We start from the raw sequence: 15,776 nt of genomic DNA, 5'->3' as shown, positions 1-15,776 counted from the left end.
CAGAACAGAAAGGCTTAATCACGTATAAACCGCCTTTCCCCAATGTTGTTTTATTTCCCAGTTGTTCCTTAGCGTGTGGACCACAGGAGCTAACAAAGGTTTGACAAATGAAGAGATTTGCCTTTTATTTACAAGCATCTGTTTTTATATTACTATAATAGAAATACCAAATTTTGGTCAGGGTGAGAGAAAAAGGTAACAACCTTTAGAATCCCAACATTATAATTATTCAATATTGCATTACAACTGCTCTTCAGAAGAGGTTCTGAGTGGAATAAATATGGAAAGTGAATTACTGCACTCCACTGAAAGGGAGCATCCCTCTAAATAATAACTGCAGTAATTGATTAAACTGTTTACAAATACCCAAGAGTGTGGCTGCTTTGGCAGGAACTCATTTAAACAAAAAAGGAGACACAGTTTTCAAATTCCATACTAAATTTTTTTAAGGACAGTAAGGGGTAAAGTAGAAGCTAATGCCACAAAAATATCAAATTTGATCTTTGGTAAAAGATTTAAGATTTCACACTGTTGCCCCAAACTGCATGTTCTGATGTTTTTGTCTAGACTTAACCTTGGCCTCGTGTGCCTCGTTTTCATAGGACTTCTGAAACTTGAAATCGCCAGCATGGGGAGAGACCATTAAAGGCAGAGGTGTCTCCTATAAGCACAATAGGATAATTGTGACTGGGTAATACTGTCTGGATTAGCAGCTTTACAACCTAACTAAGCCCTGGAGCTACAATTATCTGGTTGCATTAAACTGAAATCACCTGAAAAATTTCACACTGAACAAGCCCTTGGAAATGTCTAATCTTACACTCAGAAGAGAAAGTGGTTAAAGACAAGAACACAAAGTTTTCTACTAGGAAAAGTCTCATCTTAGAGCCAGTAAATGGTTTAAAATGTCTGAAGACATTTCTGCAATTTATTTTTATGCCACTTTTAAACTTTTATTTAAAAAGCAGATTTAACCTGCCCATTCCCTTTCAAGCCAATGTCCCAAGTATATATGTTCGATGAGGGTATAGAAGGCATAAGGAATAAAACTGCATCGCCGCAGAGGGAATACACAGCCCCATATATGAGGCCTTATGCTAATTTTAGCAAAATGTATGTATTTTTTTATACACATAAAGTTATGGCACTATATAAAGAGATCTTTAAATGTGACATGCACTGAAATACTATTTACTGCCTGACTATCCATTTAAAAAAATTAAAACTCCAAATAGGCGTTGTAGTCATATTAAGCTGTCTCAAACATTCATTTTATTTATCTAAGGTGTTTTCTTTTTCTTTAATTTGTAAGAGCCAAATCTTAAGCCCGAAATTAAAATTCTGATGTTAGTACGAGGTCACAGTTATCTAACGGCAGATCAAAGAAGCTGATGTTAGGCTCCAAATTGGGGGTCTCACCGTTTGTGCCGGCCCTAACACCTCTCTTGCCACCGTTTGCTTCCTGCTCTTTATTTGTCAGTATTGACGCTGAAAATTCATTGTGTCAGGCTGCAACATATTCTATAAAACTACATTTCTCCGAAGAACAACCGGTTTTCTGTACATAAACACAATGTACGGTGATTCGGTTACGCTGCATCTTGAAGACAAATGCCAAGATTTACAGATGATAAAATTAAATCCTTAAACACGCGCAAGTATTCAAATTCTTTATCTTACACATTATTGTTTTACTGGCCAAATTCCTATTTAGAAAACAAATTAGCTACTCTTTCCCTCCTCCAATAAAATCAGTAGAAAAGCAAATTTCACTTTCCATCCCAAACTAATGTCTAACTATATATCTCAAGACTGGTCAGACTGAGAGCTGAATTTCACTCCAGAACACTTACCTTTGGTGGCAAGTAGAGGAAATTCACATGTAAAATAATGTGATTCCACTAAGCGGCTGTTACTATTAAACGACACCTCTGGTGACTGTGTTGCTTTTCATATGGTCATTCTGTCTGTCCACAAAAATTAATATGAGATGTAAAATTTTAACTTGAGATACTTATTACTGTATTGATTTTTCTTAATGGCGTGATTTAAAAACAATGTATAACTCAAGTATTCACTGAGAATAGGTTATTAAATCTCTTTGATATGGCTAGAGTTTCACTTAAGTGTCATGGTTTATGTGTGGTACCACGAAATAGAAACATGATTAGATGTACTCTGAATTTTCTCCCTCAGTTTTTACAAATCTATAACAGTAGAGAATGTCCAAGCACATCTGGACATCACTGCAAAGTACATAAGGTTCATAGTCAAGATTCCCTTTATTTATAATTAAGCCAAATTATTTTGTAATTAAAAATAAAGTGTGGGTTTCCCTGGTGGGTCAGTGGTCAAGAACCCACCTGCCAATGCAGGGGACATGGGTTTGAGCCCTAGCCTGGGAAGATCCCACATGATGCGGAGCAATTAAGCCCGTGTGTCACAACTGCTGAGCCTGCGCTCTAGAGTCCACGAGCCACAACTACTGAGGCCCGCGTGCCACAACTACTGAAGCCGACACGCCTAGAGCCCATGTTCCGCAACAAGAGAAGCCGCCACAATGAGAAGCCCGCGCACCACAACAAAGAGTAGCCCCTGCTCACCGCAACTAAAGAAAGCCCATGCGCAGCAATGAAGACCCAATGCAGCCATAAATAAATAAATAAATTTATTTTTTAAATAAATAAATTAAATAAAGAGTAATAGCAGGATATAGCAACACACCTAAAACAACAATATATTTTCCTACTAGTTCAGTAAATGTAGATTTGGGCACAACTTAAAATAATTTCAATATAGATAATTATATTTTAAATACATGAGTGACTTTGCCTGATTTGATTAGAAAAGGCTCTTTGTTCCTATTTTATTATTTAAAATACTTTCAATGAAAATTTAAAACACAGCATAATTTTTCACCTTAAGAACAAAATTTAAGACAGTTGAAAACAACCTCTCACTGTTACTGGCCATGACTATGGCAGGAGAGTCTTAAATCAGAACTAAGGTTCATATCCAGAGATTTTCTAAAATGAAACTCAGTGAAAAATAAAAGCCATCCTCTACTTTTACTATTGTTGCATAAGGTGTGCTCTGTGGGTCGAAGCTTCCTTTCTAGTTTGCAGCATTCAGATGACCAAAGAGGCCTCTGGAGAAGACACTGGGAAAATTTACTTCGCTTTCAGTCTCTACAGAATATTCAAGCTCCTTAGGCTGACATTCAAAAACTTCACAGTTAAGATCTACAACATGCATGGTGTGGCAAACCGCAAAGTTACATTTGTAGGATACCAGTATTCAGGATTTCCCTTCAATTTCTGTTTCTAAAATACAGTAAGTATTGGATGATTCACGAAAATTAATCAGCTACTAAAATCTCTGGCTGTTATTAAAGCCATAGAAAATAAAATAAGTTTTCTTACTGGACACAGTTTTAATTTTGTAATGACCTTGGACACTATAGAAACAGAAAAAATAATATTAAGAAGAGCAGAAGGGTTTGTTAAAATCTGTGAACCAGCTCTGTGAACGAAAATAATTCATTATTGTCAAGACTGCAAATTTTCCTTTGGGCCAGTCAGTCACCTGGCCATCAAAAAGTTATTTTGTCTATTTTGTAAACCTAGGTGAAGAAACCCAAAGATCTGCACAGAAAAAGAAGTGTCATAAAGATGGGGGGAGTATTAGTAAAATTTGAAAACCTTAAACTGAACTAATTGATTTGGAGCTATATACTGGTTAGAAGCTATTTTCTGATATAGAAGTGGAGAAAAAGGTTTAACCTGGTTATGGCTATAAGTACTGCATCTCTTCTAAATGAAATCGATTTTCTTGATGAAACTAATTTCTTGCCTGAAAGGGATTAAAATAATTTCATTATAAAGAAGGTTTTGCTACAGTTCTGCACATTCCTCCACTTAAGCGAACGGTTCAACGTATGTGTGATGACATGCAAACTGTTTTTACAAAAAATGAGGGCCTTTTGAAAACACTGGAAGATATAAAATAGAATGATATGAAAGGCCCATTTCAACTTTCTATACCAACCTAAATCTTTCTTCCCACTGAGCTGTACAAATATAGTTTGTTTCCTCTTCTTATACCATCCTATTCTATTCCAAACATGTATATACAGTTAATAATCAAAATACCGCAAATTAAAACTGCAATGAGGTATCACTTTTCTATCCAACTAATACAATTTTAAAAGAAGATCATACACAGTGCTAATAGCTGGGAGAGAAACAAATCCTCAGATATAGTTAGTGAGAGTATAAATTTGTACATTTTCTGAGGGCAATTTGGCAGTGTGTGTGAAAATTCTAAATGTGCATGAGTTTAAGCTCAGCAATTCTAGTAATTTATCCTATCTAAATAATCACCTAAATATGCTAAGATACATGCATAAAAATATTCATTTGTAGCCTAATTTGCCAAAGTAAATAATGGAAAACAACTCCAATGTCCAGCAACACGGAATTAAGATTATGACACCTTTTTAAGGGGGAAAAAAGGCATCTTTATATATAGTAAGAGGATATCACACAAACTATTAAAGTGGTTATCTCTGGAAAAATGCAATTGTGGAGGCTTTTGCTTTCTCCTTTGTAATTCCATCACTTTGGATTTTTTTTTTTACAAGTTTTTCTTTTATAATCAGAAAGAAAGCAACAAGAGTAACGAAAAATGTATGTATAGCCCTGTGAACTTGGAATCCTAGCTCATTCACTTTCATATCATAAAACATATATTATTTAGATAAATGCATGATTTACTAGAGACGTGTTATAAAGGTTTTAACAACCAAAGCTATATTTCTCTGTTGCCAGCTTATAAATAATCTCTAATATTTCCTTTGTTTCAGAGTTTATAATGTTTTCTGTATAAAATATATTTTTCTGAATATTATGAATACATAACTAATATTCCAATTTAAGGTAGTAACAGTAATTTCTATCTTATATTTATTTCAACTGTAACCAGGACATTAAAAGTAGGAAATGCTCAACAACATGCTCTTTAGTAATTCAAAGAGAAAAAAGAATTAACACTAAACCCATTATTCCAAACGTGAACTATTTAACTTGTATATTTGTTAAATTTAATTTTTCATTTGCTATGAATGGTCCTTTTCATACAACCATTCCACGTAAGTATTACTCTTTATGTGTTGTTTTCATATAATATTTAAAGTCATTTTCAAAACCCTAAGTTGCCTCATAGAATAGTAATATTATAGAATGATTTAACTGACTAACCACTTAACAGAAGAACAGGATTTTTCATTAAGTATACATGTGGTTATGATATACTTTTAAAGTATATCCATAATTATAACTGTATATACTGAAAGCCCCTTAACATAACCCCAGAGAGTAAGGTCCCAGTATTATTTAGTAATAGTTTCTCCATCTAACTATACTTGGAGCTTCCACCTGACTAGAAAGATTCGTAATTTTGAAGGAGCCAAAAATACCAACCATGTTTTTTTTTCCATTTATGATCTACATGTCTCTGGTATAATGGTTCTGAAGTTAATCTGAGCTCAAGCCATTTAACTTAGCAATTTGCAAACTGACCAAGATGACCGTCCAACGATGTTGGGAAGATTTCAATTCTGAATTGTAGCCAAGTTGGTGTAAAGGTTGATGGTTTTATACCAATCATTGTTTTCCATATTTGGGGGGAGAACCAGGGGAAGAAGAAAGCTCTCCCACTTTGCTTGTTGTATTGTACTTCCCTAATCTTGAGGCTATGGGCTTGCCATATAATTTAGAGTAGACCTGGGGTGGAAAGAAAATCCAGGTGTGCTCTGCTACAGCCTAAATGAAGATGGCTTCCCACGGGTTGATTTGAGACATGTGGGTAGTAATGGAGTCTAGAGATGCATATAAGTCAAAGGGAAGCAGCTTTGTACTCTGCTGGCTTCCTCTGCCTTTAGTGACAGAGAGAGGGAAATATCCATTTTAGATATTTTTGTCTTAACCTATGAAAAATTCGACATTCTTTTTAACCAAAAGAGAAAATGGCTCCAATGCAGAATTATATATGTATCAAGTATTTTGTGTTTATTAGTTCATCTGCTCAACACTAATATCATTGTCCAGCATTAAGTGAACATTTCAGATTTGGGCCAAGTTCAGTCTTTGGCCATGAAATCTATGCCTTCAACATTACACAATTGGTGTGCATATACATTGAAAATTTTGGTTTTAGTCTTGTTGAACCTTGTATTTGAATAATATTTCTCATAAAATGTCTACATAGGTGTCACATCACATTGACTATTAAAAATTGCTTATTTCAATTTTTTTGAATATCATTTTTCCTGTTGATTTTCTCAAATTACATAAACACCGATTTTTCAAAAAGACTGTTGAAGTAAAACATTTTATGACGGTCCTATCAGTCATTGTCAGTCATATAAAACTTCAATGTTTCAAACTAAAAAAAGGCTCAAGGAAATTAAAATAATAATTCCACATCAATGATTATCAGCCTAGCATCATACCACCTGAGTGAAACCACAAGAGACTAAGAGCCAGGAATACATTCTCATGTTATCAACTTTCTTTTTTTAATCTTGAAATTTTGGCTCTTTTTGCCTCAGTTCCTCCATATTATAAACACTGACATGTTGGCAGCTAATCAAGTAATGATTGGAAAGTGCTTAAAGCTTAAATATTCTTGGAAGAGAAGTAGTGTACAGGTGCAAAGTAAAAGATATTTTTTAAATGTTTCCCACAAATTGAGAAAAAAAACCATAAAATTCTTTTGGGGCCATGTTTAGTACAGGATAAAGTATTCCAACACCACTCTAATTGTAGGGAAATGGGTTTGCCTGGGCTCGATTCACCTCACTTATTTATTATCATATAAATATTTCCAAAAAGCTTTGAGATAGCTTATAATGAAACACCAAGTAAAAAGACCATAGGTAAATGACAAAAGAAGAGGGGATTTATGAAACAGTCATGCCAAAACCTAAGAGAAGCTCTAGCAACTGGGAATTAAAAAAATACAAGATTCCTACCAGTCATTTTCAAAACAGAAATATGATGGCATATAAAGAGAGCATTAGAAATAATAATAATAAAAAGCATGCCTGTCCCTCAAGAAAAGAGAAATGCACCAGCTAGCAACAAAAACAGTGATTTAGTTCTGGAGATGCCACAGAAGGGGCAGTCATTAGCACAGAACGATTTACCGAGTGTCTGCTGTGTGCCAACGTTGTGCTGGGGAGTAGGGATATCCAGGGGAGAAAGGAAGCCTTGGTCTCTGCTTGGACTTCATAGTTCCTAGATAGGGAGATGAACATTAATCCACTAAACACAAAAAGATGAGTATGGAATTCCAGAGTAAGACAGTTCTGGTGGAAAGGAAGGTGCTATGAGGACGGTAGTAAGGGAACCATATCTAGACTGCAGACAGAGGGAAGGCTCGTTGAAGAAGTCAGGCTCGAAATGAAATCTGTTTGATGCCTAAGGGTTCACTCAGAGCAGAGTGAGAGTGGTTAGAAAGCATGAGAGAGAGAGAGACATAGACAGGGACAGAGACAGAAAGACAAAGAGAGAGACAGAGGCCGAGACAGAAAGAGACAGAGAGAGAGACAGAGAGAAAAGACAGAGACAGACAAACAGATAGAGACAGAGACAGAGAGAGAAGATTTCGTGCTAAGGCCTGGGGCAGGAAAGAGCTTGGGGGCCCTGGAGGACTGGAAGGAAAGATCAGAGTGGTTGAAGCAGAGAGCACTGTAAGATAAGGCTGGGGAAGTCAATAGGCACCAGAGAAGCAGAGCCTTGTGGGCATATTAAGTCTTTACTGGAAAGCAACAAGGAGTTCTTGACGGCATTTCAAAAAGCAAACAAACAAAAGCAAGAGTCAGTTTCTAGAAAACCATTTCCCACACTGTCTCTTAAAGTTTAGGGTCTGGGAAAAGTCTTTCTGGAGCTAATTGTTCAAGATGAAGTTTTACCGAATTTGTCAGATAATAAATGGTTGAGAAGGAACTGTGTTGACCCTCCCTTTCCAGGGGAGGAGGAATCGGAAGAACAGAATTTTCAGGAAGCACATTTTGTGGGACCTGGACAGGAGGCTTGCAGAGGAGATCCAGGTTTGGCACACGGTGATTTGCCTCTGGAGAGCAAATTCTTAGTGTGGTTCCCCGAACACCAGGCTCAGAGAGGTATTTCTGAGGTAAGTAGATTGTAGCCATGAGGGAGCTGAGGCACAAACAGTTGGAACCCATTGCTTTGTTGTATTAGGAGGAGGAACTAGGAAGTTGATTTCTTTCCTTCTTTCTTCTTTTCTTTTGTTTAGCCTTGCAAGGCCCACTCACCCTCTCTCCTTGACAGTCATCATTTGACTGTCGCTTCTTTATGTCTGTCTGTCTGTGTGTCTCCAGCGCCTTTCTTTCTAACTTGGTTAAGGTTTGCTCGTTTATCTTTTCCAGAATATTTTGTTCTTGGTGAATGCATGGGAGCCACAAAGGACATCATGGAGAGGATCTTTTTGTTAAAATGATCAAAGGCAGGTGGTGCTCAGAGAAAGGCTAAGACATCACACAAGAGTGATCATTTGTGGAGCTGGTAGTTAAAAACATGCCCCTTCAATAGAAAAGATGCCAAAGGATGGCTTGCACAGCCGCGTGGGTCCAGGACGGCTATGCCATTGATCATCTCTCTGGATTGACAATAACATTTGTCCCAAAGCAATACTTTCACACTTGCCCATCACACTACCCTGCACAGAACAGTGCTTAGTAAACGCTTAGTCTTGAATGAAATGTCTTCTCTGTACCGAGGAGGGAAGAGTGACTACAAAGAGGTCTTTCATAGGCTTCTATTTACCCTGCAAACCAAATGCCCTCCTATGTGAATGTTCCACCGTGCAATCACTCACCCTGGCCCTTGATTTGTAAGGTTGATAAGACTTCTCCCATTCAGTTGAGAGTCAGTATTGATGAGCAAAATTTATCTTATATAGCTACAGAGAAATGGGGTCTATAGAGAAATAGAGGTATGTAAGTGATATATCACACAGTCCCTTTTCAAAAAAGAAGCATACCTGTTTTAGACCTTTCAGAGGCAGGTTTCAGCGTTGTTTCTTATTTCTATTCTTACATCTAATCAGACAGCAGCCTGTAACTTGACTCATCATTACATATGGCCTATTGACAGTTGACAACAACTTTACTCATCATTACATATGGCCATTTACAGTTGACAGCTGTCAACCAGGCAAGTTCACATACGTTACTTCACAGTCACATGGCATTGCAAAGAGTGGGGGTGAGATCCCAGGCCAACATGCCATTGATCAGCTTAGAATGAACCACTGCAGCTGGAAACCACCTCTCGGAAATAAAACAGATCCCACACTTGTACATTTAATCTCAGTATCTCACCATTAAAAAACTACCAACACATTCAAATTAAATGGTCTTTTATTTCACTCAGTACTCTAAGACCACTTTTGTTCTGGTACTTAATTCTGATACTAGTGCTTTTCTTCCCTTTCTATTCAAGTTAATTTCCTACAGAAAAAAAAAAAAAAAAAAAAAAAGGGAAATGGTATTGTGGTATTTAGACCACAAGGAAACCCTGTTCCTTAAGATAGAGAAGTAGGCATATGTCCAGTTTAAACTTGACCGAGCACTGCCTTTAAATTCAGTGAATGAGAGATCATAGATGTTAGGAAACAATAGTTAAATCACAAAGATATAAGACTTCAGAAATCTATCTAAACTGCCTATTTTCAAAACCACGTCTAGTTTGAAGTATGGTAGAATGAAGTTCCTGTCAGTAGCACAAACTGAATGTTGAAAGTCTGTGATAGTAAAGTTTTGTTCTGTGTGTATATATATAAATTTATGAGGCAACGTCTTCCCCAATATAATATGCTATTCACATAGCACATTTGACATCATCATCACAGTACCTACGTCTACATATTCCAAGCGAGGCTTATGGAAGGGATTTTAGTCAAGACACAAATCACTTGCAGCTGGTGATTTCTAACCTTTATTACCCCCTTAAGAGATAGAAAACTTTTGAGACACAGCCTAAACATGTCAAAAGGTTGGTTTTCCATTAATATCAGCAGGAACAGAAAATGACACTGCAGTTGTCCTTGGAACAGAGAAGCTGACAGATTTGCTGAAAGGTTCAGCCATTGTAGGATTTTGTTAAAAATCTAAAGGCAGCAGCATTTCCCTTTGAAGTTCTGAAACATCTTGGAATTCAAAAAGCTCAAGAAAGAATAACAGGGACAATTGGATTTTTCAAAACTCCATTTTAATTTAGCTTTTAAAATATTATGCTTAGTCATTAAGGGTGTCAACTCATTCAAAGGTACAAAGTAAGTTCACTAAGAATTATCACTGAAGGTACCCAAATAGATTTCCAATTCCAAGGATGTATGCCAAGGTCTAATATGTTTAATTTAAATGTCCTACCTTTCCCCTGGGCATTCCCAACAATTCGAACTGAAAGGCACTTAACAGAGGCAGGCCCACAATTATGCGTACTGTATACTGGCTCTCATACTGAAGGTCTTTTCCATTCAGATTCCATATTACTTGTCCTTTGTAATTCCTGTAATCTTTTCTAGTTAAACTTAACATCTGAGTATTACAGTAAAAATCCAGGACTAAATCTCCTGGAGTTGGCAGCTATATCGTTCTGTATTGGAAGACTCAAAAGAGAACTGTACACTGTTTGGGTAGCAGAAGGAGGCTGAGTGAGTCAGCCGAGACTCACACAAAAACTCACTTCTACTAAGATTTGTACAATTAAACATACTGTACTTCTTCAAGATAAATAACAGGTCTTAGCTATTATCCTTATAAACCTAGTATTTAGGAAATTAACTTGGTTCATTCTTATCCTAATTTTTTATGGAGCTGATAAAATTTTAATGTTTGTCTAATTAACGGCCAAAAGCATACAAACATTGAACAACAGCAGTCTCGAACTATATGTCAGAGATATGACTTAGAATAGCAGGAAGTTCTTTTATTCCCTCGCTCAATATTTAGATGACCCCTTTGAATTCCAAAAAACAAGTACTCTCTGTATTTAATAAATTGTAATAAAATAGCTACCACATGTATTGCCTTGTCTCTTCAAGTCTGACAGTCTATATTATACTCTACATCTAAATTTGAGTGAAAGTTCCAGTCTACTTTAAGGAGAGATCCCAGTCCTTATTGAACTCCACTGGTCAAATACTTTAAAAAGGAATCTACAAGGCATATATCCTATCGGAGCACAATATATCTCAGCATCACAAACCCAGTTCTTCAAGGAAGTACTGCTAAAAAAAGAAGTACAGGTTTTTGTTTAATTTACCAACTTAAGTTTACTATTTGTTTGCCATTCTATAAATCTCAACATTACAAAATAACAAATCTCAACAATGAGAAAAGGGGGGGAAAGAAAAGAAAACGTCTCCTATATATTCATAAAAATGAACTCATTCCCGAGAAAATGGACTCATTTCTCTCATTCCACAGAGGAAAAAAATGGCTATGACAAATTCCAATTGTATCAGCTCTATGAAAAATTCGGAAGACAATGAAACATGTTAATTTCCTAAATTCCAGGCTTACAAGAATAAAAACAAAGACCTATGAAATTTTACCTCTAAGTATCTAAGCCAAAAACAATGGCTGTTACAATTTGCCACACTTGCCTTAGTTTTTACATAGAGAACGTTTTTGGTTTCACAGGTAATTGGTAGCCTTGAGCACAGGTAACTTAAAATCACTGAATGAAAAGATTTGCTTTGGTGAATTAAAATGGAACAACTTCTCTAAAATAAAGGGGAAAAGGCCAAAAGAAGTTAAGGGGATTAATAGGCAAGTGTTTCATCTATTTTTGCATTTAATTTTATGTTATGAAAGCTTTAGGCATCTAAAAATATACCTCTTTTATTCTTGTAAGTCTGCAAGATTTGGCTTTTGGAACAGAAACAGTTTAGGTGGAGAGGGAATTGTTGAATTCTGTGTCTATGTTTAAAAAAAAGAAGGGTTGACCATAACCCGAGGCCCTCGCTCCTGCAGAGTGCCCGTTGTTATGAAAGCAAGGTGCTCCACACGATCTAATCATAGCACTAAACCTTGTTACAAGCCCTTTTACAGCTCCAATATCTGGGTTACATGGAAACACGCTGGAGAGCCTCCTTGTACTATGAAATAAATGTCATTCTGACTGGCATCCTCTCTTCCAGCAAGTAATTTCCCTCCGCTGATAAATCGATACAGCAAAAACAAATGAGAACGCACAATGGGCATAGTGAGGATTACATTTTTATTCATTTCAGAGCCCCTGCAGCCAAGTTTTTTAAGCACAATAGCAGAAAATGATGCACTTGAGCTAGGAAACAAGAGAGATACATAGAGACATTGAGATAAGAAAAGAAAGACAAAAAAAGAAAAAAGGAAAGAAATGGGAACAAAGAGAAAGCCAGGAGACAGGAGGCAAGTGTGTCCCTACCAAGCAGTTCATACACAAACTTTTGTTTGCAAGTAAGATAATTATTTGAATTTGCGCCCAGCTCCTCATAGACAGGATTGGAGAAACACAGGTACATCATTTTTTTACTTCTTTATTCTGTAAGGTTGCAGGTAATTCAAAAAGGATCTAAGATCTTACCTTTCTTTAATTAGTTATTTATATCAACATAGGATCCACACATGAAAACTTATCTAGAAAACCCAGAACTAGAAATGGTAGAAAAGACACAATAGATCCTTATTCATCTCTGGAAGTCCCCAAGTCATTTGTTTTTCATTGCCTTTAAGTCAAAGATGGGAAGGGCAAAACAAAAGAGAAGCAAGAATACAGTGTCTATTCATAAGACGAATGGGAAATTCCCATACGGATATCTTTTAAGATTGACTTAATAAGTCCCAAAATAATTGAATGGGTTATCATATAAAAGGAATGTGCTGCACGTTTCAAAGTAAAAATTTGAAGATATTTTGTCTTTGGAAGGGAAAATAAAAAGACTATCTCAGGGCTTCCCAGGTGGCACAGTGGTTAAGAATCCGCCTGCCAATGCAGGGGACACGGGTTCGAGCCCTGGTCCGGGAAGATCCCACGTGCCGCAGAGCAACAAGCCTGTGCACCGCAACTACTGAGCCCACGTGCCTGGAGCCCGTGCTCTGCAACAAAAGAAGCCACCATTATGAGAAACCCGCACACCGCAATGAAGCGTAGCCCCTGCTCGCCGTAACTAGAGAAAAGCCCGTGCAAGCAACGAAGACCCAATGCAGCCAAAAATAAATAAATACATTTTTATATATAAAAAAAGGCTATTTCATAAAACCTTGATAACCCCATATTTCCTATGAAGAGACAGTATTACATTTTCTGTTATTTATCATGGTATTTAATCCTTCCTAAGGCAATGGAAGTAAAAATGAGAGGATTATAAAGCCCTAATAAAGCTTTATAGAGGATGTGCTATTGTAATCCTTAAACTCAAAGTTAGTTCTTGGGCAAGTTACTCAACCATCTGTGCCATAACCTCCTCATCTATAAAAATAGGGATGACGGAAAAAGTAACTACCTCAGGGTATTTGAGAGAATTAAATTAGCTAGTATAAGTAAAATGCTTAAACAGCTCCTGACTCAGAGTTCATGCCACATAAGTATGACCAACACCGTCATCATCATCCACTGCTTCCCAAGCTACAGTTAGTTATTTGGGTGTTGTCAACATTTTCTACTTGACCTATAACAATGTATCCATAAAACACATTCTTGGTGCCACTGCACAATACTGAACTAGATGGACTAAGGGTCTCATCTGGCCACAGTTTTTAAATATTCTTAACTGTTTTGTGATGTCCCAGAGTCGGTACACTCTCTTGGAAGAGCAAGTTAGCAAATGTATCACTATATCCAATCCATTAGTATGCTTTTAATTTTTTTCTTTAACTACTAAAGTCTAAAAGATAATGTATATTTTTCCTCAAAATATATATATAACTAATATTTCCTACTATCTTTCCAATGATAATTCTAAGTCAGGATGTAATATATTATACTCAATGTTAATGTGATCTTTCACATTAAGAAAGATCTTAATGTGATCTTTCTCCTTTGGGCTTTAATTTGATTGCTCTTCCTTCTATTAAGTGCTTTCATTAGTGTATAACTCCTCAGTTATTCATTACTGTACTCCATTGGTCCAACCATGTTACTCTTTAAGAAGAGGTAAGAAACAGAGGAATAGATCACACTGGTTCTTCGTCTGTATCAAAGACTTCAATAACAAATGAAGAGAAACAAGAAAAGAAAGCCAGGCAAAAAGAATGGAGGTGGGTTCTCCTGGCCTCTGCCATTCTTCCTCTCGTGCACCGTCAATAAACACAGGTGTTTACAGGCTTAAATCAGTGTCTCTCAATATTTTTTTCACTATCATCCTCCCCAATGAACCTTTTTATAATTTTTCCCTTAAAGTCCCCCTGTGAAATTTTAAAACACCAGATATACTGTATATTTACTGTATATGTATCTGTGCTTTGTGCATCCAAAGGATAAGCTTTTCTACCTCCTAAAAACCAAGTTTTGCCCTTTTAGTGGCAATATCATCTTGAGAATTCATGGACTAATTATTTTTATGAAAACAGCTTTGCACTTAGCACACTGGGTCCCAGGTACCTGTAGAAGGTGAGTTGAAATTCAGTTAGAGTTGTGTGTTTGTGTTTTGTTTTGAGCAAACCTTTAAGTACTAATCCATGGCTGTATAATTTATCTTACCCCAAATCCAAAACAGTACTTTGTGGGTGGAAGCTCTATGGTAGTTTGTGAAAGATGTCTTAGAAGCTACAAAGCAGTTTAAGGACAAGAAGTAAGGGGGATGGAGAGTACAGTGGAATTGTTTCCAATTAAAGCAGCTAGGGAATTAGGTAGGTGGAATGTAATTATCTACATTGGAGTTTGGCCAGGCTTCTGGGCTCTTTTGGGGGAAAAAAAAAAAAAAAAAGCTCTGTGATCTTTAATGAATAGAGAGGTAGGTCCAAGTTTAACATCTTATCCCCAAAATGAAATAAGATTTCTACATCTCATCCAAAAAAATGAAATAAGATTTCTAAGTCCTTCTTTCCCAGAACATAAGTGGCATTCTTCTTTAACAAACGTGAAACTGCTTATACATCCCATACTTCAATTTGAAATAATTATTTCACAAGGCAATGACCTTGGAAATGGGAGTGTTGAAGAAGAGACAGTAAAATGGCTGCAGCAGTCAAGGAAAGAAGAGGCACAATTTATAGCAAATAAACGTCAAACCTGCAGCATTCTGAGATACAAGTGTTCGCTAAGTCATAGCAACAGCTATCTAAAAGTGAACGTGGCATCAGCGTATGTTTTCTTGGTTACCTGAAGAAGTAATTCTTAAAGCAGGTTAGTTTTGCTCAAAGTGTACAAACGCTTCCCCAATGACTGGGTCGCCAAGGCAGCGTAATGAAAACTGATATCCTTTGCAAACTCAGGAAGCCCGAGACATGTGCACAATAAATGCAAGCAGACATTATATCCTTCATAATCAGGGCAGAACGAAGATGTGAACTGAATAAATGCTTGAGAAAAATCATAGCTTCTATTAGATGCAAAGATTGAAATGTTAGACACCTTTTAGCTCAACTTTCATTTAATTTACGGCTTTCCTTTCTGGAGTCTGAAGGGAGTGAAGAATTCTCTAATTTTTTCCCCTTTCATGACTTGACCACAAAGATGAAATCGGGGTACTTTAATTACCATTCA

This window comes from Tursiops truncatus, chromosome 11 (assembly GCF_011762595.2).
Source record: "Tursiops truncatus isolate mTurTru1 chromosome 11, mTurTru1.mat.Y, whole genome shotgun sequence".
Taxonomy (NCBI): Eukaryota; Metazoa; Chordata; class Mammalia; order Artiodactyla; family Delphinidae; genus Tursiops; species Tursiops truncatus.
This window is presented reverse-complemented; position numbering follows the sequence as displayed.